General features: G+C 34.4%; 2 long non-coding RNA genes across 3 annotated transcripts; both read right to left on the bottom strand.

Moving 5' to 3' along the window:
• Positions 1 to 488: 488 nt before the first annotated feature.
• On the bottom strand, positions 489 to 2,656 carry LOC141720350 (uncharacterized). Of its 2 annotated transcripts, none has more exons than XR_012574250.1 (4): positions 2,283 to 2,656; positions 1,918 to 2,086; positions 1,248 to 1,442; positions 489 to 1,005 (listed from the first exon to the last, which is right to left on the bottom strand). It is a non-coding gene; the product is annotated as an uncharacterized LOC141720350 (long non-coding RNA). The 2 variants fall into 2 exon arrangements; XR_012574249.1 differs by having other exon boundaries at positions 1,918 to 2,057; positions 2,283 to 2,655.
• Positions 2,657 to 2,869: 213 nt separating this feature from the next.
• On the bottom strand, positions 2,870 to 3,599 carry LOC141720351 (uncharacterized). The gene is made up of 3 exons (XR_012574251.1): positions 3,331 to 3,599; positions 3,018 to 3,126; positions 2,870 to 2,897 (listed from the first exon to the last, which is right to left on the bottom strand). It is a non-coding gene; the product is annotated as an uncharacterized LOC141720351 (long non-coding RNA).
• Between the last annotated feature and the right edge of the window lie 21,888 nt (positions 3,600 to 25,487).

The following is a 25,487-nucleotide window of genomic DNA, read 5'->3' as shown; positions in this document are numbered from 1 at the left end:
CCCTCAACGGATAAGCCAGTCAAGCCATCAACGGATAACAGATAAAGATGTCAACGGATATTATCTACAAAGCTTCAACGGATGACACCAATATAGTGTCACTACGCCATATATTGCTTTAAACAACACTCAAACTGTGTTTCTATAGACCCAAATAATTGTTGCTGAAGGCCCAAAAAGGGCTAAGGCAACATCAGAGCTATGTTGACCCGTAACTAGTTAGTATAGATATCTATAGTAACACAGCACCTACTCTACTGTAGCATACCATTCTTTGTTAGTATAGATCTCAATAGCAATATCTTTTGGACTCTCTAGTATCATACTTATTGTGTTGCAAAAGATCTTACAATTTCTTCCAGAATGGGGGGCCTCATAGGTGGGCCCCACATAAATATTTTTAAAAAATTATATTCAATATAGTTGGTTTTCCCATTATTTTTCACAAATTTAATAATATAGACAAAAATTTAAATCGAAAATATAAATGAAAATATTTAAAAAATAATTATAATAACAGTCAGTTTACATTAATAAATATGAACTTTTGAATTAGTACCAAAAATGAATCAAACTCTATAAAATCAACACTATAATAGCTAGACTAACGAGGTGTAGCTTCCCATCCTGATGCCCACAGTGAGAACAATGAAATTATAATTAGTATCTTCTTCCTCCGCTATCCCAATTTCATCTGATTCCTTGGAAGTAATCCAAAAATTATTGTTATTGCTCCAAGCACACCGCGACAATGATATTAAGTGAATGAGTATTGTTAGGTATCAAATTATCCTACCCTCCTATGCTGACTCATGTATTTTTTAGTACTGTCGTTTGTCCTCCAGAGAACTCTGATTCAGAAAGGTACTTTAATTTCTTAGTATCTTTGCAATTGTCCAATGATACTGGCAGTTCATAAGTGTTATTAGTAAGTTTCTCTTTCATCGGAAGCTAATGGTTCCACTACTCCAAGCAGCAATGATTTGGTTCAAGAGCCTCAATTTCCTGAAAAATATTGTTAGTACTTCAGGTATATAAATTGGATTTCACCAGAAGCTGCATAGTCCTATTTCTACAAATAGCCTAAACACTAAATTGAGAACTCGTATTAGCCTAAACACTAAATTGTAGAATCCTATCTAACCACGCATTGTACCCGCAGTTGTACAACTGGGGAACTGAATCTACAAATAACTTTTGTTGCTAAATATTCTTCTACAATAAACACATTTAAGCAATGTAATTACCTGAATGATGTGTGGAGATAGAAACCCGAACATTGCAAGTCCATTGATGCTTTGTGGATCAAGAAAGGGAGATATTGCATTCCCTAGGCTTTGGCGCCTTGAAAACTCTTGGTTAAGTTCGTCCATCACTGTTTCCCAGCACTTCTTTACCGAAGTATTAACAATGCTCTTACTTGGAGACTCATCCAATGTAACCTGAATGTAATACATCATTGCAGGAAATATGTCAGGTTGACACTAGAAGAAAGAAACGAATATAATTTTGGTAACCGTACCTTTAGGAAATCTAAAATCTAGTAAACAAGTTCCAGGATCTAAAATAGATATGTAAAACAAATATGGGATACATAATATTCATATGAAAGTGAAATAGTTGATTATTTTTTTTTTGCATAAAGATGATACATTGCTTGAAGTTCAAATCATGGGTAAGACAAGTTTTTTAACAAAAAAGGTATAAATCAATTTCTTAATTTCAAAAATGCAACTAGATTATGAAACGAGGACAGTTCTAAGAAATCACTTGAAATTTTTTTAGCAAACTAACCAATCAATTATACTAACTGAAGTTCCTAAACATGTTTCAATTATACTAATAGTCCGGATTCAGTATCCTATCTATAGCGGTGAATATTTTCAAACAAATTACAATCAAATGTCAAATTAGCACCTTGAGCGACAACCTCCTTGTTGCCCTGCTCAAATGCACAATGGAAACTTCTAGATTCTTCCTCGTTTCTGAACTGAATGGTGATCGCCTTAGAATAAAGAGAACTTTACGTAATTCACCTCCCAATGCTCTAGCAGCACCTAATTAGTTTCCATTTGAGCTTTCTTAGCTAAATATTTGGAAAATGTAAACAAAAGAGACTCAACGGTCAGTGCTACTTAATTATTTCCCTACAAAACAAACTCATTGCATAACACTTCAGATGGTAGACACATATGTGCACAATTAAAAATAAAAAGAAATGTGAAAAACCATATTACACAGTTATAATCCAGGAAAGCAACACATATACTACAATGTCATACCTCTTTTCCGCTTTCAGAGCTTTCCGATATGCATACCTATTCCTTAACAAGCAGATAGAATCACTGAAAAAAGTAGCTGTGTCGAAGGAGTGGGAAGTTCTAGGGGAACTCTTTCTGAGAAGGCACTCTGTCTCTTTCTGAGAAATGACTGCAACAGCGAAAGGTGACTCCGCAAGGAAAATTCTCATTTATACCACTGCAATGATGGCTCCACCTGTAGCAACCTATTCACTTGACCCGGGCAACATCAAAATAATCACATATTTGTCTATTGATATATATTATTTAATACTTAATATTGGAAGTTGCTTGGAGATAGTGTGTTGGTGGATGCCTATTTGTTATCCGCTAGGTCACAGGTCCAATTCATCAAAATAGCCTATTTTGACAAAATGAGGATAAAGTTGGGTATATTGGACATTTCTTTGTTGCATAACCTAGCTTGTGCAGTTGATGAGAGTTTTTAGATTTTCTGGAGAAATATAATTGAACCTGAAAAGTGACTTCAGTTGAGATGAAGCGAGTAGAAAGGTTTCCACAGACTAAGGCACATGAAGATATGCCGGATAGTATCCCAAACGTAGATGCTCTTTTCTTTTCGGTTATATTGTCAGCCTGTTTCCCACAATTACAGTAGTACAACTTATTATTCATTAGAAGAATATCAACTTACAGAACAACTTATACAAAAGCATAACTTTCTTCTGAGTAATTTCAACTATTTGGTTAACTTACCACATAAGCAAGAGCTATGAAGGCAACACTTCCTTCACATACAATAGATGTAATGGTTTTAAGTACATAATATGCATACACAAACTTACATAGGCCCCAACTTGAAAAGCTGAAAACATCGAAAACAAACATAAACTTCCACATTAAAAACGCAACATCATTACACATCAATCAAATTCACATCAGAACATAAAAAATAAAACTATTAAATTAAAAATCACAAACAACAAACTGAAAAAAAACTAAATTAAGTAAATTAGAAAACAAAAAAAAACTTGAGATGTGTGAAGGTTAAAATTAAGCGGTTCATGACCTTGCTCAAATCGGAGCTCCGAAACTCCGGAATCCCAGAATCAGACGACCGGAGATAAGTTCGGCGGCGAAAGAAGACGAAGAGAGATGAGAAATTGAAGCTAGTTTGAATTCGTTTTGCATCGATTATCGTGCTTGAGGAGCCTCCATAACTATACACATAATCTCTCTCCCTATGTGTATATAGTTTAAGAGAGAGAGAGTAAATCTGATTTCCCCCTTCCTTTTGTCCCAAATCTGATTTCCCCCCTTCCTTTTATCCAAAATTTTCATTTGCCGCTTTTTCAAATTTTCGCTTGTCAACAAAATTTAAGTAGTCTCATAATCAAATTGTTTGACTTTTTTATATTTTTATAAATAATTATAATATTTTATTCAATTCTACACAAGTATATATTAATATTATTATATAAAATTATTATATCAATTAATTTGTAAATATTCGAAGTTGTTACAGGTTGTTATTATTAAAAAATTATTTTATTGCTTTCAGTCATTGTTTTAAAACTTTCTGATTTTTTTTAAAATCCCAAAAAATTTCTGATTAATCCCAAAAAAATATTTGACCCTCCGATTAAAATTTTTAATTTTTTTTGAATTATCTATTTTATAACAAATAAAGTAAATATATTAAATGTTATTAAAATATTTAAATATATCCGATTTTTTCCCTGATTAAATATATCTGATTAATCCCCGATTTACAGATTAATCTCTAATCGGTACATAAACTCATTAGTACATATTACCAATTTTTACAACGAAGGTTTCAATAAAAAATTGTTAATATTGATAATTACAAAAATTTATCTCTTTTAAATTCAACAAAATATTTAATATATATATAATTTAATATTTCTTTTATTCCTAGTCTATACCAACACATTAATACCTTACTGGCACATCTATAGTAATATAATCTATGGTAACACCCCCCAATGTTCAGATAGGCCATTTATGGCATAGTGTGTCAACGGATAATTTTCAAAAGGTTCAACGGATAATCAACCAGATAACAGTTGTTAGGAATATGTGTATTAATTTGATGATAAGTTAAACAAAACACTTAAGTAGAAATCTAGTGTTTGTAGCCTCAACGGATAAGACCATCTTGGCTATCCGTTGAAGGAGTAGCTTTACTTAGCAATAAGTTTAGTATTGTAGCACATTTCATTCTCTGGATTCAAGTTGTAATTCTTAGATGTTGTAGGAAATTATCAGTCATGTTGACTACTAGTGGATATGCAAATAGGAGGGCTAATTGTAAATATTGCATGCCTTGTAATTTTGTATAAGTGAAGAAGTATCAACTGATATTGAAGACCTTCAACGGATAAGAAACAAAGCTTCAACGGATGTCTCTAAAACTTCAACGGATAATATCCATCAACGGCTAAGTGCTTCAACGGATAAAGACTTCAACTGATAATGCATCAACAGATAAAGTTTCAACGGATAAAGCCTCAACGGATAAGGCATCAACGGATGAAAGCTTCAACGGATGCTTAGTTCATTAGCAGTTGATAGTGACAATTCATAAGCTGACAGAGGCACATGGGTTGACAGAGACAAACTGGAATGTGGAAGCCTCTAGGAGGAATCAAGAAAATGCAGCATTTCCATTCTGGTGCAAACAAGGAAGTATTCAAAGATTAACAGCTAAGCCTAGATTGCATTGGATAGAGAAATTAAGAAGAAACATGTGAAGAGCCTTTTTAATTGTACTTTACAGTTTTGTCTTCACTTATAAACTTGGTGATATATAAACCAAGTAGCAGCTAGTAATTAGGTGTGAATTTTCCAGAGCTGTTTAGAAAAATCCAGAGAGAAAATCATCTAGTTTGTACTAGGAAGCAGCTGTGATTTAATTCTTTGAATCACAGATTTTCTGAAATAACACATCTCTGGTGGAACAACAAATCCACCAGAAAAGTTTTTAAGTTCTCTGTGTTCTTTACATTTGTGTTTGAATATATATCTGTCTGCATTAGCTTCAAGCAATTGACACACACTTGCTCTCAAAAACACTTAGCCTTAGAAACTGCTCAAAACTTGAAAAAGTTTTGAGATTTATATTCAACCCCCCTTCTGTAAATCTCATTGTTAGTCCACTGGGAATAACAATTGGTATCAGAGCAAACTCTTAACATACAAAGAGTTTAAAGATCTATTCTGCTAACATCATGAGTAAGAAGGATATTGGTGTAAAGATTCCAATCTTGGAAAGAGATAACTATCATCACTGGAAAGTGAAGATGCATTTATATTTTCTCTCTCAAGATGAAAGCTACATCAACTGCATTGAAAATGGTCCTCACATCCCTCACAAGGTGGCCACAGCTGCTACTGCAACAGTTGCTGTTGGACAGTCGATTCCCAAGCCAAAAGCAGAATGGACTGTTGAAGATATTGAAGAGGTTCACAAGGACAAGAAAGCCATGAACATTCTGTTTAATGGCCTAGATCAAGATATGTTTGACAATGTCATTAACAGCCAAACTGCTAAGGAAATTTGGGATACTACAGCTTATCTGTGAAGGCACTGAGCAAGTTAGAGAAAACAAAATGCAGCTTCTCATTCAACAGTATGAATATTTTTATTTTGAAGAAGGAGAATCATTGAATGATACCTTCAACAGATTTCAGAAACTATTGAATGGATTGAAGCTGTATGGCAGAGTGTACCAAGTTAAGAACTCCAATTTAAAATTTCTAAGGTCTCTACCAAAGGAATGGAAGCCTATGACTATTTCTCTAAGAAATTCTCAAGATTATAAGGACTTCACACTTGAAAGATTATATGGAATTTTGAAGACATATGAACTTGAGATGGAGCAAGATGAGCTATTGGAAAAGGGGAAGAGAAAAGGAGGATCAGTTGCACTTGTAGCTGATAGTGAGAAGGTTGAAGCCAGGAATGAGGAGAAGACAATGCCAAGTCTCAAAATTGGCACAAGCAAATCAGAATCAAGCAAGGGTAAAGAGCAAGTAGCTGAGGATGAAAACAATTCCAGTCAGGATGACTCTGATGATGTTGATGAACATCTGGCTTTTCTGTCCAGGAGGTTTGCAAAGATGAAGTTCAGGAAAAATACAAAATTCACTAAGCCAAACAAAAACATGGTGGACAAATCCAAGTTCAAATGTTATAATTGTGGCATTAGTGGATATTTTGCAAGTGAGTGTAGGAAGCCAACCTCTGATAAGAAGAAATTTGAGCAAGTTGATTACAAAAAGAAGTATTTTGATTTGCTCAAACAAAAGGAAAGAGTTTTTCTCACTCAAGATGATTGGGCAGCAGATGGAGTCAATGAAGATGATGATATGGAATATGTCAACCTAGCCCTGATGGCTAATTCTGATGAAAATGAAACTAGTTCATCAAGCAACCAGGTAATTACTACTGATCTCTCTCAGCTTTCTAAAAATGAATGCAATGAAGCCATAAATGATATGCCCAATGAATTATATCATTTGCGTGTTTCCCTTAAATCACTAGCTAAAGAAAACACTAGGATCAAAGAGAATAATGTGTTTTTAAGTGATAGGAATGATGTGTTAGAGGATCAGGTAATTGAGCTTGAAAAGATTAAACTTAAATACTTGATTGTTGAGAGTGAACTAGAAGAAGCTGTTAAGAAAGTAGAAATTCTTTCTAAACAGTTAGAAAGTGAGCAAGAGGTAATCAAGGCCTGGAAAATATCTAGGGATGTTAGTGTTCAGATTGCCAAGGTTCAGAGAATTGAATCATTCTGTGAGGATGCCTGGAAGAAAAATAAAAAGGAGTTGGAATTAATTGATGGATTGTCAACGGATGTGGAATCAACGAATGATGAAAGTTATCCGTTGAAGGAAGAAAAAGAGCATCCGTTGAAGACTCATCAATTAAAACAGGCAAGTAATTTTAAAAATAAAAATCTCAATAAGAAGGATGATTCAACTTTCAAGAACTTTGTCAAAGAAGGAGCTAGCACATCCAAAGATGCCAGTAAGGTGAATATAGGACACATGATTTTAGATCAGCTGAAAAATAGGCTTAAGTTGGTTGAGGATAAGAAGGAAACTAAAAGAAAATCTAAAAGAAATGGGAAGGTAGGGATTAATAAACATAACAATTACACACCTGATAGGTATGCTCCTAGAAAAAGCTGTGTGCATTGTAAAAGTGTTAATCACCTATCTGATAATTGCAAATCTGTTAAAAATGCTCCCATGCCTTCAAATCCCTCCATGCCTAACATGTCTATGTCACATCTGCATGTTATGCCTGTTATGTCTCATCAGAATCCCCATGCACATTTTGTAAACATGCCATATATTAATAATCCTTATTTTACTGCATTTAGTATGCCTCAAATGCCATACAATATGCCTATGTGGAATAACATGTTTGCACAATCTATGCCTTATCAAATTCAATCAAATGTGCTAAATGATTCTGTGACTAACCCTACACTTCAACCAACCACATCTGAGATCAAGGTTGACCCAAAGTTACCTAAGTCAAAAGATACAGGAGGAATGAAGTCTAGGAAAAAGACTAACAAGGCTGGACCCAAGGAAACTTGGGTACCAAAATCAACTTGATTGATTTTGTTGTGTGCAGGGAAAAAGAAGGAATCTATGGTACTTGGACAGTGGCTGTTCAAGGCACATGACAGGAGATTTCACCCTGCTCACAGAGTTTAAGGAGAGAGCTGGCCCTAGCATAACCTTTGGAGATGAAAGCAAAGTATTCACTATGGGATATGGCTTGATTTCAAAAGAAAATGTCATCATTGATGAAGTTGCATTGGTTGATGGTCTCAAACACAACTTATTGAGTATCAGTCAACTATGTGACAGAGGGAATACTGTTTCCTTCAATTCTGAAGCCTGCATTGTCACAAGTAAGAAGGACAATAAAGTGGTTCTAACTGGAGTTAGAAAAGGGAATGTGTACTTAGCTGACTTCAACTCTACAGATGCAGAATCTATTACTTGTCTTCTCAGCAAAGCAAGTTCAGTTGAAAGTTGGCTATGGCACAAGAAGCTGTCCCATTTGAATTTCAAGACAATGAATGACCTAGTCAAAAAGGACTTAGTTAGAGGAATGCCTCTAGTAGAATTCAGAAGGGATGGACTGTGAGATGCTTGTCAGAAAGGAAAGCAAAAGAAAGTATCATTCAGTAAGAAGCTTGAATCTGCAATTGATGAACCATTACAACTGCTACACATGGATCTCTTTGGACCAGTCAATGTATTGTCAATTTCAAGGAAATGATATTGCCTAGTGATTGTAGATGATTTCTCAAAGTTTTCATGGGTTTATTTTCTTGGATCAAAGGATGAAGCTAGTGAAATTATTATCAATCATATCAAGCAAGTCAACAATCATCCTGATTTCAAAGTAAGGAATATTAGGAGTGACAATGGAACTGAGTTCAAGAATTCAACCATGAAGTTATTCTGTGAAGAAAATGGGATCATGCATGAGTTCTCAGCTCCAAGGACTTCACAACAAAATGGTGTGGTGGAAAGGAAGAACAGATCACTAATTGAAGCTGCAAGGACTATGCTTGAAGAGTCAAAACTCCCAACTTACTTTTGGGCTGAGGCTGTTAACTGTGCATGTTACACTCAGAATATTTCTCTAATCAATCAGGTAAAAGGCATGACTCCCTATCAATTATTCAAGAGAAGAAAACCAACTCTAAACTTTCTATGTCTTTGGTTGCAAATGTTACATCTTAAGGAATCAATATGATCACAAAGGGAAGTTTGATGCAAAGGCTGATGAAAGAATATTTGTTGGTTATTCTGCTGGAAAATCATATAGGGTCTACAATCTAAGAACCAACATTGTCATGGAATCTGTGCATGTTGTGTTTGATGATAAAAAGATTGATGGACTAACAGATGAAGGATATCATGAAGGACTCAAATTTGACAATATTGAGATATATTGTGATGATAGTGAAGATGAGAATGATGAAGAAGGCATCTCAAGAAGAATTCAAAATTTGCCTTTGGATAATGCACAGAATGCTGCATCCGTTGAAAGTCATAATTTAGCTTCCGTTGAAAGAAGTAATGCAGCATCCGTTGAAAGACAAAGTGCATCATCCGTTGAAGTTCATAATAAAGCATCCGTTGATCACAGTCTGTCAACGGATAATCAAAACACTTAAGTAGGAATATGTGTATTAGTTTGATTATAAGTTAAACAAAACACTTAAGTAGAAATCTAGTGTTTGTAGCCTCAACGGATAAGACCATCTTGGCTATCCGTTGAAGGAGTAGCTTTACTTAGCAATAAGTTTAGTATTGTAGCACATTTCATTCTCTGGATTCAAGTTGTAATTCTTAGATGTTGTAGGAAATTATCAGTCATGTTGACTACTAGTGGATATGCAAATAGGAGGGCTAATTGTAAATATTTCATGCCTTGTAATTTTGTATAAGTGAAGAAGTATCAACTGATATTGAAGACCTTCAACGGATAAGAAACAAAGCTTCAACGGATGTCTCTAAAGCTTCAACGGATAATATCCATCAATGGATAAGTGCTTCAACGGATAAAAACTTCAACTGATAATGCATCAACGGATAAAGCTTCAACGGATAAAGCCTCAACGGATAAGGCATCAACGGATGAAATCTTCAACGGATGCTTAGTTCATTAGCAGTTGATAGTGACAATTCATAAGCTGACAGAGGCACATGGGTTGACAGAGACAAACTGGAATGTGGAAGCCTCTAGGAGGAATCAAGAAAATGCAGCATTTCCATTCTGGTGCAAACAAGGAAGTATTCAAAGATTAACAGCTCATCCTAGATTGCTTTGGATAGAGAAATGAAGAAGAAATATGTGAAGAGCCTGTTAGGTCACACTTTCACTGTAGAGGGGGTGAATACAGTGTTTATTACAATCAAATCAAACTTCAAGAACTTATGTAACAGAAAATAAACTTTATTGAAACAATAAACTCTGTTACAATCTGGAACTGTTATCTCTCAGTGATGAACAAAATATCACGAGAGCTGCTAGGGTTACAGTTAAATAATATTCTCGATAATGATAACACTTATAGTGTAAACCCTATGTCTGTGTTTATATATTATACAGTTACAAGATAATCGCTAATTGATATGAAATATAATTCTGCTTCCTAATATATATCAATCAGATATCTTTTCATCCAAGCATTCCATTCTTTACGGAATTCCTTCTTCATGCATATCTCTTCTTATGTTTATCTTGATCTTCTTAACTTTAATCAGCTACTGTCCTTATCTGATCGTCCTTCAGCACTTAAGTTCTGATATCTATCTCCTGATGCTTATCTCCTGATAACATAAGTACTGATATCCCTTAAGTCCTGACATCCAGTATAAGTACTGATCAGTTAAGTACTGATTTGTCCTGTTCAAATAAGATCTGAAATCTAAACATAAAACATATTAGCCATGACATTATCAAATATATCTAACAATCTCCCCCAACTTGTAAATTAGCAAAATATACAAGTTTAACAGGTATTTGATGATGTCAAAAACATTAAGTACAAATGCATGAGAATTAGACAAGATAACTACAACTTACAGTCCTTAAAGCTTTTACCAATTCAACTTCTGATAACAACTTTAGTCTGTATACACATCAGAATTTAAGCAGTTGTAGATCTTGGACTTGGCTTCATCATTTTCTGATCTCTCTGATGTCAGGAGTTGTTCTGAGATAATTCTTCAACAAACATTTCTCAGCATATCTGAGTTCATCAATCATTCTCCGTTTGACATCTTTAAGCTCTGCAGTATCTTCACCAGTTTGAAATATTGCAGCTCTGAGATCATTAATCTTTGCTTTTCTCAACTCCTGATCTAGTCTTATGACATAAGCTTTGTCAGACTCTAGATTAAATTCAAGCCCCTTAATACCAAGATATGTTCTGATCTGTGCAGTATTAGGCTTCATATCAACAATATCACCATTGTGATTTCTGTACTTTGGAACATATATGCTGTCAGACTTAACAGAATAAAGTCTTTTCTGTCTCTGAATCTGTTCTTTCAAATAGTTTGCAGCAGTCCCTGTCAATCTGTCATCCACTTGAAGTAAGAATAATACATGCTCCAATTCTTTAAAATACTTCAACGGAATGGCATTTTGTCTTATATGATATACCCTACCATCTGTCATGAAATACAACAAGATGTGTTCCTTCAAGTAGGTATGGTAAACCATTTGTACAGATTCCAGTTGATTCAATCTTTCAGGAGTTGCTCCAATACCTGGTTCACTCAAGGAAGTTGGATCATTGGTAGTGTTGTGTACTCTTCTTTCATCAGCACTTCCCAATCCAGTTTTATCTTTTGCTTCCTTTCCAGTAACTACTCTAGCTTCAAAACGACTTGCAGTAGTCTTCAAAGGTTGAGTTTGTTTTGCTTTAGTGAATCCTGGTAGGAGTGTTTTTGATCTTCCTTCTGATATCAAGTTAACTTGAGCTGTGTCAGAGGTTACTTGCTTCTTTTGAATATTAGAACTTACAATTTCTTGACTCTGAACAACTTGAGCCATGTCAGAGGTTGTTTTAAGAACTTTTCTTGAAGTCAGAGCAAGATTATCTTTGTCATCAGTAATTTCTTCATCTTCAGGAGGTACATAAACTTTAACAGGTTCACCAACCTTTTCTTTACCCTTGGATCTTGGATCTATCTTTGGTTGTGATTTAGCAAATGTTGCTTCAGTTTGTGCCTTTTCTTTAATCACAATACCTTTCAGTTTTGGAAGTGACTTTTTACCAGAAGCTTCAGATTTAGATGTGGCTTTCTTTGATTTAAGTCTAGCTTCTTCTTCCTTTAAACTTTCCAAGTCCATTCCTGGATTTTCTTGAAGAAATAACTGTCTTGACATTTCTTCATCAAGATCTAGAAGTTCATCAAAATTTATTCTTTTACCAGTATCAGAACTTATTCTCTTTCCAGTATCAGAACTTATCATGTGACTTGCAATTTCAGCATTTCTTGATGAGAATCTTTTACCTTGACTATGACCTCCACCCATTCCAGAGTTTCCTTGGTCATCTTTTTCATCATCCTTTCCTTGCAGTGTCTTGTCATCCTTGCATTTGGACTTAATTACTTTCTCCCCCTTTTTGGCATCAGCAGGAAGTAGAAGAGAGATAAGCAATTCCACTGAAGATTGGATTTCAGTCAATTGTGATTGTTGAGAAGCTTGATTTTGCAGAATTTGATCAATCTGTGCTTGTTGACGATCTTGAGTCTTCTCAATATAAGCAATCCTGTCAATAGAAGGTTGAAAGAACTTTTTCTTATCAAGTTTCCAAACTTGTTCCTACTTGATAAAGTTCTCCTGAATCTTGTGTATTTCTGCATGAGTGGTTGAATGAAGACCTTGTAGATGTTTAGTACTCAATGCAGTGACACGAAGCTGGGTTTTGAAATCATCAGAATTTAACATTTCATCAACTTTAGTCAAGTGCTCAGTAAGATGTAACGCAGATGGAATACATGAGACTGAGTTCCATTCCTTAGTCCACTCCTGTCCTGCAGGAGTTTCACTCCAAGGCACTGGTGGTTCCTCTGTAACAAACTTCTTTACTAGTTCAGACTTAGAAAGAGGAATGTGTCCTGAAGGACCTGCTGCATCAGTATTTGCAGTTGGAGCAGCATCACCAGTATCTCCAACATGTGCAGCATCAGAACTTATAGAATCAGTATCATCTGATATAATAGCAGTGTGAGTAGCAATGGAGGCGTCAGCATCCTCTAATTGCTGATCTGATGCTAAGTTCTGATCAACAGCCATATCCTGATGCTCACCTAAAGTCTGATCATCAGTGTCTAGATGCAGAGAAGGTGACTTAGATAATTCCGGAGTTTGCATAGCATCAGTAACAGGTGTTAGCAAAAGATTTGTTGCTGTTGGAGCTTCTAAGAAAATTACTCCAGGCACAACTAAGTGTTGATCAGCATTATCAGCACTTGTGCCTTGATTATCAAGAGACACAGATGGGAAATTAGCCTTGTCAGATACAGTTTCCTGAGATGGAGTGGATGGAGAAGAAGTAACTGGATCAAATTCTTTTTCTTGTGAGATCAGAGATTCCTGATCCCCTTCCTTAGCTGCTTCCTCCTCATCATCTGAAACTGGCCTTTTTGCCCTCTGTTTCTTGTATTTCTTGTTTGATTTGGATTCTTTTGGAGTTTCAGGAACAGTCATTCGTCTAAGCCTTTTGAGAAGCTTAGAACCCCCAATATCAGAATCCTTCTGAGAAGTTGCTTTCTCAGCTTCATTTACCACAGGTTCTGAAGAAAGAATCTGTTCTTCAGAATCTGGTAGTCCATCTCGAAGAACAGAAGTCGGTTCAGCACCGCCTGTGGGACAGAGCCCCATATCTCTTCAGGAATGGCAGTTACATGCCACTCCTGCTGCCAGTCGGCGCAGCTTAGCTCCATATGAAAATTTTGGTAATTCAAAAACATGTTGAATCGGACCATGATATTTTTGAAAAAGAATATGAAGTTAAGATTGTGAGAAAAATTGATGGAAAGGCTAATGTGAAGTGGCTGTTTATATAGGCAAGAGAATGCCAGGAGACGCGAAGATATTTAATGCTGACAGATAGAGTTAAGTCTACCTCGTCTCCCTAGACTTGAAAAAGAATAACAGTCATTTGAAAAGGAATGTGCACATGTAACAAGAGTGAACTGTTCAAGGACGAGTGCCATTAGTCCTAACCATAGACTATTAATCTTCCACTTCAACATATTCTAAATTAATCTGAGACTGTTACCAAATTTTACTCACAGATAAGTCAAGTAAAGGGTTAGACTGAAAAATCAGAACTTAGACCTATACCAGAACTTAACAGTCATCAGAACATAATGTCTTAACTCGAAAAAGGAATATCTATCTTAGTAAGTTTTCATACAAGTTCTGAGTTATAGTCTTCAGAACTTAATCATCAGAACATGTAACTAGACCTTGTCCTCAGAATTTGTGCAAGGTGACACAGTGACTGTTTGTCTAAAAGAACATAGACCACCACAAAAATTTCATCATTCATATGGAGTGATTTGTGTGTGCATTAAGCTAAATAACTAATAAAGAGTAAAGTCTGATTTACTTCAGTACATCTTAGAAATAAGTCATAATTAAAATTTTGCTAAAGAGCTGTCATTATCCTGAAACCTACTGATAAATGAGTTCATGCATGAGTCCACCTCAACTGTTTTTGTGCTAATTTTATGCATCTTTTTAAATTCTATTTTACAGTGGCTTCTCAGTGTAAGTGAGTTACGACTGCTTATCAGAATTTATGCTATTATCAGAGTATTTCTCCAGTAATCATAGAGTGTGAAAAGTCACCAAGAAAATATTTTGCTTTTCTAATGCATATTTACTTAATACCAGCTATGCACTTGGGTCGTCCCATTCACATTTTTACTCTAGATCTCAAAGGAGTACCTGATATTATTCTTTGATTCTTTTTCTTCTTCTTTTGATAAGTGAGGTTTATCAGCACTTAGTACATTCAGCAGTTTTACTAGAATCAGAACTTAAACAGATGAGTAGCATTATTCTAATTTGGGACTTAGTAATAAGATGAATAAAGTAAACTAAACTAAGCTCAAGTATCAGAATTTGCTTGTGTCATAAGATTTCCACAGAAATAATTACTTCTTTCATGGGATCATTTGTTTATTGAAGACTAGTAGGTCAGTATCTAGCACAATTATCCTCATAGGATTGAATGATTACTTAAACAGATATATCACTTATTAGAGTTAAGAGATATATATCAGACAACAGTCAGTACTTAAAAACATTTATCAATTAAGCACAGAATACACAAAGAGATTAATTCTGTAAATACTGATCATAAAGTCTGATAACATAGAACAAGTTTAAGCAGATTTAGAGAAAGAACCTGAAATCATTCCAAGTTCATTTACCAATCTTGTAAAGGTAGCTTCACACAGTGGTTTTGTGAAGATATCTGCTACTTGTTGATCTGTGGGAACAAAATGCAATTCCACTGTACCTTCATCCACATGTTCCCTGATGAAATGGTACCTGATGCTGATGTGCTTTGTCATAGAGTGTTGAACTGGATTACCTGTCATAACAATAGCACTTTGATTATCACAGTAAATAGGGATTTTGAAATATGTTAACCCATAATCCAGTAACTGATTCTTCATCCAAAGAATCTGTGCACAGCAGCTTCCTGTAGCAATATACTCTGCTTCTGCAGTTGATGTGGAAATTGACTTTTGTTTCTTGCTATACCAAGAAACCAATCTGCCTCCAAGAAATTGGCAGCTTTCACTTGTGCTTTTCCTGTCAATTTTGCAACCTGCAAAATCTGCATCTGAGTAACCTATTAATTTAAAATCTGATTCTCTAGGATACCATAATCCTAGATCAGCTGTTCCTTTAAGATACTTAAAGATTCTTTTTACAGCTGTTAAGTGAGGTTCTCTTGGATCTGCTTGAAATCTTGCACAAAGACAGGTAGCAAACATGATATCTGGTCTACTAGCAGTTAGATAGAGAAGTGAGCCAATCATACCTCTGTAATCAGTAATATCTACTGAATTACCAGTATCCTTATCCAGTTTTGTTGCAGTGGCCATGGGAGTGGATGCACTTGAACAGTCTTGCATTCCAAATTTCTTCAGCAAGTTTCTGGTGTACTTAGATTGACAAATAAAAGTGCCTTCTTCACTCTGCTTGACTTGAAGGCCCAGAAAATAACTAAGTTCTCCCATCATACTCATCTGATATCTTGACTGCATTAGTTTGGCAAACTTTTTGTAAAGTTTGTCATTTGGAGACCCAAAGATGATATCATCAACATAAATCTGGACCAAAAGTAAGTCTTTGCCATGGTTGAGATAGAACAGTGTTTTGTCAATAGTTCCTCTGTTGAATCCACTTTCCAGAAGAAACTGAGCTAAAGTCTCATACCATGCTCTAGGAGCTTGCTTAAGTCCATAAAGTGCTTTATCAAGCCTGTAGACATAATCTGGATGTTTGGAATCTACAAAGCCTGGAGGTTGTTCAACATATACTTCCTCCTCCAATTCTCCATTGAGAAAAGCACTTTTCACATCCATTTGAAAGACAGTAAACTTTTTGTGAGCAGCATAAGCCATGAATATCCTTATGGCTTCTAACCTAGCAACTGGCGCAAATGTTTCATCATAGTCAATTCCCTCCTGTTGAGAATATCCTTTTGCAACCAGCCTTGCCTTGTTCCTTACAATTATGCCATCACTGTCAGTTTTGTTTCTGAATACCCATTTTGTACCAACAACAGATCTATTCTTAGGTCTTGGCACTAAGGTCCAGACTTTGTTTCTTTCAAATTCATTCAACTCTTCCTGCATTGTTTGCACCCAATCAGCATCTTGAAGAGCTTCTTCCACTTTCTTTGGCTCAGACTGAGAGAGAAAAGAATTGTAAAGACATTCATTAGAAGTACATGTTCTAGTTCTGACACCTGCATCAGGATTTCCAATTATCAAATCAGGTGTATGTGATTTTGTCCACTTCCTTGCAGATGGAAGGTTTTCTCTAGAACTGGATGCTCCCCCATGATTCATGTTGTCTTCGTTTTCATTTTCTGATGCTCCCCCTGAAACTATGCTCTCTGAGTTGGATTCTTCAACATTTAGATTTTCAGCACTATCAGTACTTAGCTTATCAGAACTTGACGAATCAGAACTTGAAGAGCCAGATGTGTGTTCTGATGCTTCTTGAGATGTGATAATATCTTGAGTATGCTCCCCCTGCATTGGTGCATCTTCCTTTGACGTAGTCACCACAGTTTCAATAACATCAGAGTTTAATCCATCAGAGTTTACAGTATCAGGACTTAGACTGTCAGGACTTAAGGTATCAGAATATGAATCTTCATTTTCAAATCTCAGCTGATCATGATCAATACAATCTTCAAGTCCAGTGATCTTCTTGTCATCAAAAGAGACATTGATAGATTCCATGATCACTTTTGTTCTCAAATTATAGACTCTGAAGGCTTTTGTGGAAAGTGGATATCCAACAAAGATTCCCTCATCAGCTTTTAGATCAAACTTGGATAGCTGTTCAGGATGAGTCTTGAGAACAAAACACTTACATCCAAATACATGAAAGTATTTCAGATTTGGCTTCTTGTTCTTCACCATCTCATATGGTGTTTTTCCATGCTTGTTAATGAGTGTTGCATTTTGAGTAAAACAAGCAGTCTGCACAGCTTCAGCCCAGAAATAGGTTGGAAGCTTTGCTTCTTCAAGCATTGTTCGTGCAGCTTCAATGAGAGTTCTATTCTTCCTTTCAACAACTCCATTTTGCTGTGGAGTTCCAGGAGCAGAAAATTCCTGCTTTATTCCATGATTTTTGCAGAACTCTTCCATTATCAGATTCTTGAATTCAGTGCCATTATCACTCCTCAAAATTTTCACAGAATCTTTGATCAATTTATCCAGATGTTTGACATGATCAATCAGGATAGATGCAGTTTCACTTTTTGTGTGCAAGAAATACACCCATGTGTATCTGGTGAACTCATCTACTATGACCAACGCATATTTCTTCTTTGCAATAGACATGACATTCACTGGACCAAATAGATCAACATGAAGTAGATAATAAGGCTCAAGAATTGATGATTCAGTCTTGCTCTTGAATGAAGATTTTCTTTGTTTGGCCTTCTGACATGAGTCACAAAGACCATCAGGAGCAAACACTGATTTTGGCAGTCCTCTCACAAGATCTTTCTTGACCAGTTCATTTATCTTGTTGAAGTTTAAATGAGAGAGTTTCTTGTGCCAATTCCAGCTTTCTTCAATTGAGGCTCTACTCACTAAACAGATTGCAGAACCATCAGAACTTGTTGAAAGCTTAGCTTCATAAATGTTACCACGCCTGAATCCCTTCAGAACAACTTTTCCTTTAGATTTACTAACTATTTCACAATGTTCTGCAAAGAAATCAACATGATAACCTCTGTCACAGATTTGACTTATACTCAGTAAGTTGTGTTTAAGTCCTGAGACCAGAGCTACATCTTTAATGATGACATTCCCAAGATTGATATTGCCATATCCCAAAGTTTTTCCAATGTTGCCATCTCCATAAGAAACACTTGGGCCAGCTTTCTCCACAAAGTCTGATAGCAGGGCCTTATTTCCAGTCATATGTCCTGAACATCCACTGTCCAGAACTAAAATATTTTTCCTGTTGCCCTGCAATCAAAAAGACCACTAATTATTAGTTTTAAGGACCCAGACTTGCTTGGATCCTTTGGCCTTTTTAGGTTTGTTAACATTTGCAGCGGATTTAGCATCAGATTTTATGTTAACAGTTTTCTTATCAGAACTTATACTACCAGACTTTGAATCAGAACTTACACTAGAAGGAACAACAGAAACTTTCTTTAAAGAAGGTTTTATTTGATAATAATCATAGTACAAACTATGATATTCCTTACAAGTATAAATGGAATGCCATAAACTACCACAATGAAAACAAGGATTTTGTGGTTTGTATCTAACAGACTGACTCTTAACTCCTGATTTTGAAGATAAGGAGTTAATATTCTTATTCTTCCTGCAAAAAGAAGCCAGATGGTTAGAACTTCCACAGTTATGACATGCTTTCCTAGGAGCATCAGGAACAGATTTATAGTTATTGCTTTTATTCACACCTTCCTTTCCATTCCTGTTTTTCCTAGGTGATTTTACCTTGTTTGCATTCTTAACATCTTTCAGCTTATGCTTAAGCTGCTTCTTTGTCATTAAGCCTATGTTAACTTCAGCTATCTTTTCCTGTTTTAGTTTGTCAGAAGCTTATTCCTTTTTAACTTCTGATTTCTCATTTTCAGATTTTTCAGTTACAAACTTAACAGGTTTTAACTTCGGCTTTTGCTTATCAACAGGCTTAATTTCTACAGTTCCTTTTTCATTTTTATCTTCTCCATAACCTAAGCCCTCTTTCCAGTTTCCACTGCTTAGCAAATTTTGAGTTATTTTGCCAGAGTTAGTCCAAGTCCTAATAATCTCTCTCTCCTTTTTTAACTCAGTTTTTAGAGATTCATTCATTTTTAGCACTTCATCCCTAACATAAAAAGCATCATCTCTATCCTTCTGAGTTTGATGGAACATGACTAACTCTTTTTCTAAGAAATCATTTCTTTTCCTAAAAGCAAGATTTTCAGAAGTTAATCTTTCACATGTTAAAGTTTGATCTCTATAACTAACAAACATGGTTTTAAGATATCTTCTCAACTCATTAATATCATCAGTATGAAAAGCATAAGTAGTCTGAGGTACCTTTGTTTCAGCAGCTTCAGAACTGCTCTCAGAACTTGATTTATCAGCATTTGCCATCAATGCATAGTTCTCCTCACTTTCAGAGTCTGAGGTGTCTGTCCAGCTTTTCTGCTTTGTGACAAGAGCTTTGCCTTTGTCACTCTTGGTCTTCTTGCAATCAGGAGATATGTGGCCTTTCTCACCACAATTATAACATTTAACATTGGCGTAATCTCCTCTGTCAGACTTTCCTCCTCTTCCTTCAGATCTTCTGAAATTCTTCTTATCAGAACTTATGCCTTTCCTGGAAAACTTCTTTCCCTTCCTGAACTTCCTGTATGCAATCTTTGTGATTCCTTTCACCATAAGAGCACACAACTTCATCATCTCCTCATCAGCATCAGTTTCAGGCAAGCTTTCAGAATCTGAGTCATCATCACTCTCAGAACTTGATGACTCAGTATCAGACTTTATGAAAAGAGCTTTACCCTTGTCTTTCTTTGAGGAAGGTGCTTTGGGGGATTCCTCTTCAGCCTTGAGAGCAACTGTCCTTGACTTTCCTCCTTTCCTCTTGCTTCTTTGTTCCATCTCAAGTTCATGAGTCTTGAGCATTCCATAGATTTCATCAAGAGTTGTTTCATCAAGATTGTAGTTGTCTCTTATTGTTGTTGCCTTCAAATCCCAGCATTCAGGAAGAGCTAACAGGAATTTTAGGTTGGTATCTTCAAGATCATACTCTTTATCAACCAATGACAAATCATTCAAAAGTTTGACAAATCTATCATATAAATCATTCAATGACTCATTAGATTTTGAGTCAAAATGTTCATACTCTTGAGTGAGTATTGTCTTCCTGTTCTTCTTAACTGTTTCAGTTCCTTGACACCTTGTCTCCAGTGCATCCCATATCTCCTTGGCAGTCTTGCAGTTGATTACCCTGTTTGACATTACATTATCAATGGCACTATGCAGTAAGTGTCGTACCTTGGCATCCTTAGCAATAGATGTTATATCTTCAGCAGTATAATCACTCTTTTCCTTTGGTACGGTCTTTGCTGCTTCACCTGCAACTACAACAGCGAGCTTGGTAGGTTTGTGAGGCCCTTCCTTGATTCTATCAAGGTATTCTGGATCTGTTGCTTCCAGAAACATGGTCATCCTTACCTTCCATATGGGATATTCAGATGGTCTCAATATGGGAACTCTGATAGTCTCATATCGACTCTGAATTGATGTCTTTGATGATTCCTCAGCTTTGGTAGGCTTAGTTGGAGTTTCTGTGTCAGACATGATTGTGTTTGGATCTTTAACTGTATGTATGTTAACAGAAGGCTCTGATACCACTTGTTAGGTCACACTTTCACTGTAGAGGGGGTGAATACAGTGTTTATTACAATCAAATCAAACTTCAAGAACTTATGTAACAGAAAACAAACTTTATTGAAACAATAAACTCTGTTACAATCTGGAACTGTTATCTCTCAGTGATGAACAAAATATCACGAGAGCTGCTAGGGTTACAGTTAAATAATATTCTCGATAATGATAACACTTATAGTGTAAATCCTATGTCTGTGTTTATATATTACACAGTTACAAGATAATCGCTAATTGATATGGAATATAATTCTGCTTCCTAATATATATCAATCAGATATCTTTTCTTCCAAGCATTCCATTCTTTACGGAATTCCTTCTTCATGCATATCTCTTCTTATGTTTATCTTGATCTTCTTAACTTTAATCAGCTACTGTCCTTATCTGATCGTCCTTCAGCACTTAAGTTCTGATATCTATCTCCTGATGCTTATCTCCTGATAACATAAGTACTGATATCCCTTAAGTCCTGACGTCCAGTATAAGTACTGATTTGTCCTGTTCAAATAAGATCTGAAATCTAAACATAAAACATATTAGCCATGACATTATCAAATATATCTAACAGAGCCTTTTTAATTGTATTTTACAGTTTTGTCTTCACTTGTAAACTTGGTGATATATAAACCAAGTAACAACTAGTAATTAGGTGTGAATTTTCCAGAGCTATTTAGAAAAATCCATAGAGAAAATCATCTAGTTTGTACTAGGAAGCAGCTGTGATTTAATTCTTTGAATCACAGATTTTCTGAAATAACACATCTCTGGTGGAACAACAAATCCACCAGAAAAGTTTTTAAGTTCTCTGTGTTCTTTACATTTGTGTTTGAATATATATCTGTCTGCATTAGCTTCAAGCAATTCACACACACTTGCTCTCAAAAACACTTAGCCTTAGAAACTGCTCAAAACTTGAAAAAGTTTTGAGATTTACATTCAACCCCCCTTCTGTAAATCTCATTGTTAGTCCACTGGGAATAACAAGAGTTGATAGGGACTTGACAGAAGCTGACAGAGTCACATGGGTTGATAGTGCAGAAAAGAAATGTGGCAGCCTGATTGTAAGTGTTAGAAGAAAATTAAGCATTTACATTTCCAGGAAAGACAAGCTCGTTCAAAGATACTGTATCTAACTTAGATTGTATTGGACAGAAAAATGAAGAAACATGTGAATTGGATTTAGCTGATAGAAACATTTTTGTCTTATTGCACATGTAACTTGGGGATATATAAACCAAGTGTAGCAAGTATTTTTAGAAATAAGAATTATAAGAAATTAATTATAGAGTCTTTGTAAGCTGCATCTTCTACCACTCTCAAGTTCTAAGTTGTAATACTTGTAAGCAGCTGTGTGCATTCTTGCATCACATAGATTTCCTCAATATATACATCTCTGGTGGAAATACAAATCCACCCGATAGTTTTTAAACTTGTGTTTATTTACTTTGTGTTATTTGAATACTTCAAAGTTTTATCTGCACTCCTGCATATTCAAAACATATAAGTTGTATAATTTGGAAAGAATTTTTCATAATGGCTAAAGGAAACCAGAATTCCCCCTTATGTAATTCTGTTGTTATATTGTTAGGGAATAACAACTTTCAATCTATTTTTGTAATTTTCTCAAAATTTTATATTATTAAACAAGATCACATTCGTTATTGACTAATAAATAATATAATTTTATGATATTAGATTTGTGAATAATGAGAGAGCGATTTATTGAAGTAAAAATGTTTAACGCGAGAATATTTTTCTAAACTTCTTATTCAAAATTTTATAATGATAAAGATAAGATAAGAAATATAAAAAAATAGAATATTACTTTAAAATGCCGATGAGAAGCGCCACTTAGTAAATTAGTTACTAATATAAAGGAGAAGACCGAGAAGTTTAGGTGGCGCCTATCATATCGTCGCAATCCATTTTTTAAATTTTCTCAATTTTTTGAATTATTAAATAATATAAACTACAATTTCCTTATATTATACTACACTTTCTCCTTAAATCAAATTGTCGTCTTAATATTCTACCAAAATATCTCTTCTAGTTTTTTAAGTAATTAATAAAATTATTATAAAAGATAAATATCTATAAATATGTTAAATCATTAAATCAACTTACCATCTTATTATTATCTAAAAATATGTTAAATCATTATGTCAACTTATCATTTAATTTTTTTTACATAGCATACCATCTTATTATTCTTCTAAACTTTATCTTAATCATAATTACCTTACATTCACCTAAATTTTCTTAACAAATTAAACTTTTATCTTTTACAAGTAAACTTTGTCGACAAGTTAAATTTTTACCTTATACAAGTTTTACATGACTATCTTATTACTTTCCTAAACTTTCTCTTAATTATAATTATCTTATATTAAGCTAAATTTTCTCAGCAAGTTAAAATTTTATTTTTTTACAATTAAACTTTGCCTAAAAGTTAAGCTTTTACCTTTTCTACAAATACCTATTTATAAAAAAAATTACAAAAAAATCCAACTATTGTCTTTTATAATTACCTATTTTATACAAACATTTATAAGAAACCCTTAATTATTTATTTATGTATGTAAATTTGTACCTTCTTAGTCTCTCTTTCTTTACGAGGTCCTGTTACCTCTACATATATGCGTAAAGTATCGACTCACCATTATTATTTTAATTTATTCATAAGATTCGATTTTCCTTTTTTTTTTTTTTTATCGTAGATAACCCGCAGCTGCTACCCTTCGGGTGCGCACTGGGTAAACCCTACGGGTTCACGTAATAGTCTGCAAACTACGTGAACCAAGGTAAACCGCATTTAAGCGACAGGCTCTGACTCAGGAGGCATAATCATAAATTCTCCTCCCGTGGGATTCGAACCTGTGACTAAGAGGTTAGTTTTCCTCTCTTTAACCAACTGAGCCAACCCTTGCGGGCCGATTTTCCTTTTCCTCTTTGCATGAATGAACTAATCTCTACGATTAGTTTTACACATATTTTCTTCTACGTTATTGATGTTCTCTAATTTATTGAATTTTAATGTCTTTTAGTTATTATTTTTTATGAGTGGGTCGGTGTATTAAGTTGTGGTTGTTATACATTTCGTGGATTTGCACTTTTATGTATATGAAGTTCTAATATTTTTTCTTTTTAATTTCGTAGCTATCCTAATTTCAATTTATAAAACTTACGCGCATTTTTATTAATCCGTGATTGGCTATTTTTATATATTCTTGCGAATATGTGCTTTTATGCCTATAAAATTCTAATATTTTTCTTTTTAATTTTGTAGATATCTTAAGATTACTTTAAAAAGCGTACATGCACTTTTATTATTCTTGTGCCCTACATAAATCTAGCATCACTTTAAATCAAATTTAGGACTTAGTGTGGTATCACAAAGCCTTAATCTCAACCCGCTGAGCTAATTGATATTGAATCATAATTTTAAATGCTCGACTTTGATTGATTTGTCAGTAATATTTTTTGTTTTTTATAGGTTCAACGCCGCAGACTATATCATATCATGTTTCATTACTGGAACACAGGAATTATTTTAACGTAAATTTTGATACAGATGTTATATTACGTATTTTGAAATATGAAGAAATTTTGAATTTTGGAAAAAAATTGAGATATATATAATGATATTGAAAATAATATTAAAATATTAAGATATATAATTTTCTTTTTAATATTTATGTAAAAATTCACACAGTGAGATTGGTCTCACTATAGTAAACAAGTTTAATGTGAGAGCGATTTTTTTAAATTTGTCTATTTATTATTCAGAATATTAGAATTATCAGTATAAAATGTAAAATAAAAAAAATTATTATAATATTATTTTAAAAGGCTGCTGCGAAGCGCGTCTTAATAAACTAGTTGAATGTAACAAGTGAAGCGTATTCTTTGATCTACATACTTCGTTTTATGAGAAAAATAAATTAATATTTATATAGCAGGTTCGTATTTCTTAAAAAACCCTCACATTTTATCTATAAAAACCTTTTTTACCTCATTAATTAAAAAAACTCGAATAGATTTCACCAAATATTAACGAAAAATCGAAATATGATCGGTTTGACTCGAATTCGATTCAATTCAATTAAATATTTAAATATGAATTAAATAATTAAATATTCAAAATATAAATTAAACACTAACTATTTTTATAAAAATATAATTATAATAAAAAATTAAAAATAATACAAGCTCAACATGACTCGTGAACTTTAGGAGCGGAGTAATATAAAAGTCAAACGCAGGCACGGTAAATAATTCCAAAAGCTCAAGTTAAGCTTGAGTTGGAGCTCAAATGGATTATTTAGACTCGTTTATAACGGACTTATTGACTGTTTACACCTGAGCGCCATTAGTTTGTTACGATGAGGTTATGAAAGTGGAGTATATTTAATGTGCTCAAGTATTAATTGGTGAGCTCGGTGACCAAGCATAGCCTCG

The sequence above is a fragment of the Apium graveolens genome, chromosome 4 (assembly GCF_009905375.1).
Source record: "Apium graveolens cultivar Ventura chromosome 4, ASM990537v1, whole genome shotgun sequence".
Classification (NCBI taxonomy): Eukaryota; Viridiplantae; Streptophyta; class Magnoliopsida; order Apiales; family Apiaceae; genus Apium; species Apium graveolens.
The sequence above is the reverse complement of the archived record's forward strand: the minus strand, read 5'-3'. Positions and strand labels throughout refer to the sequence as shown.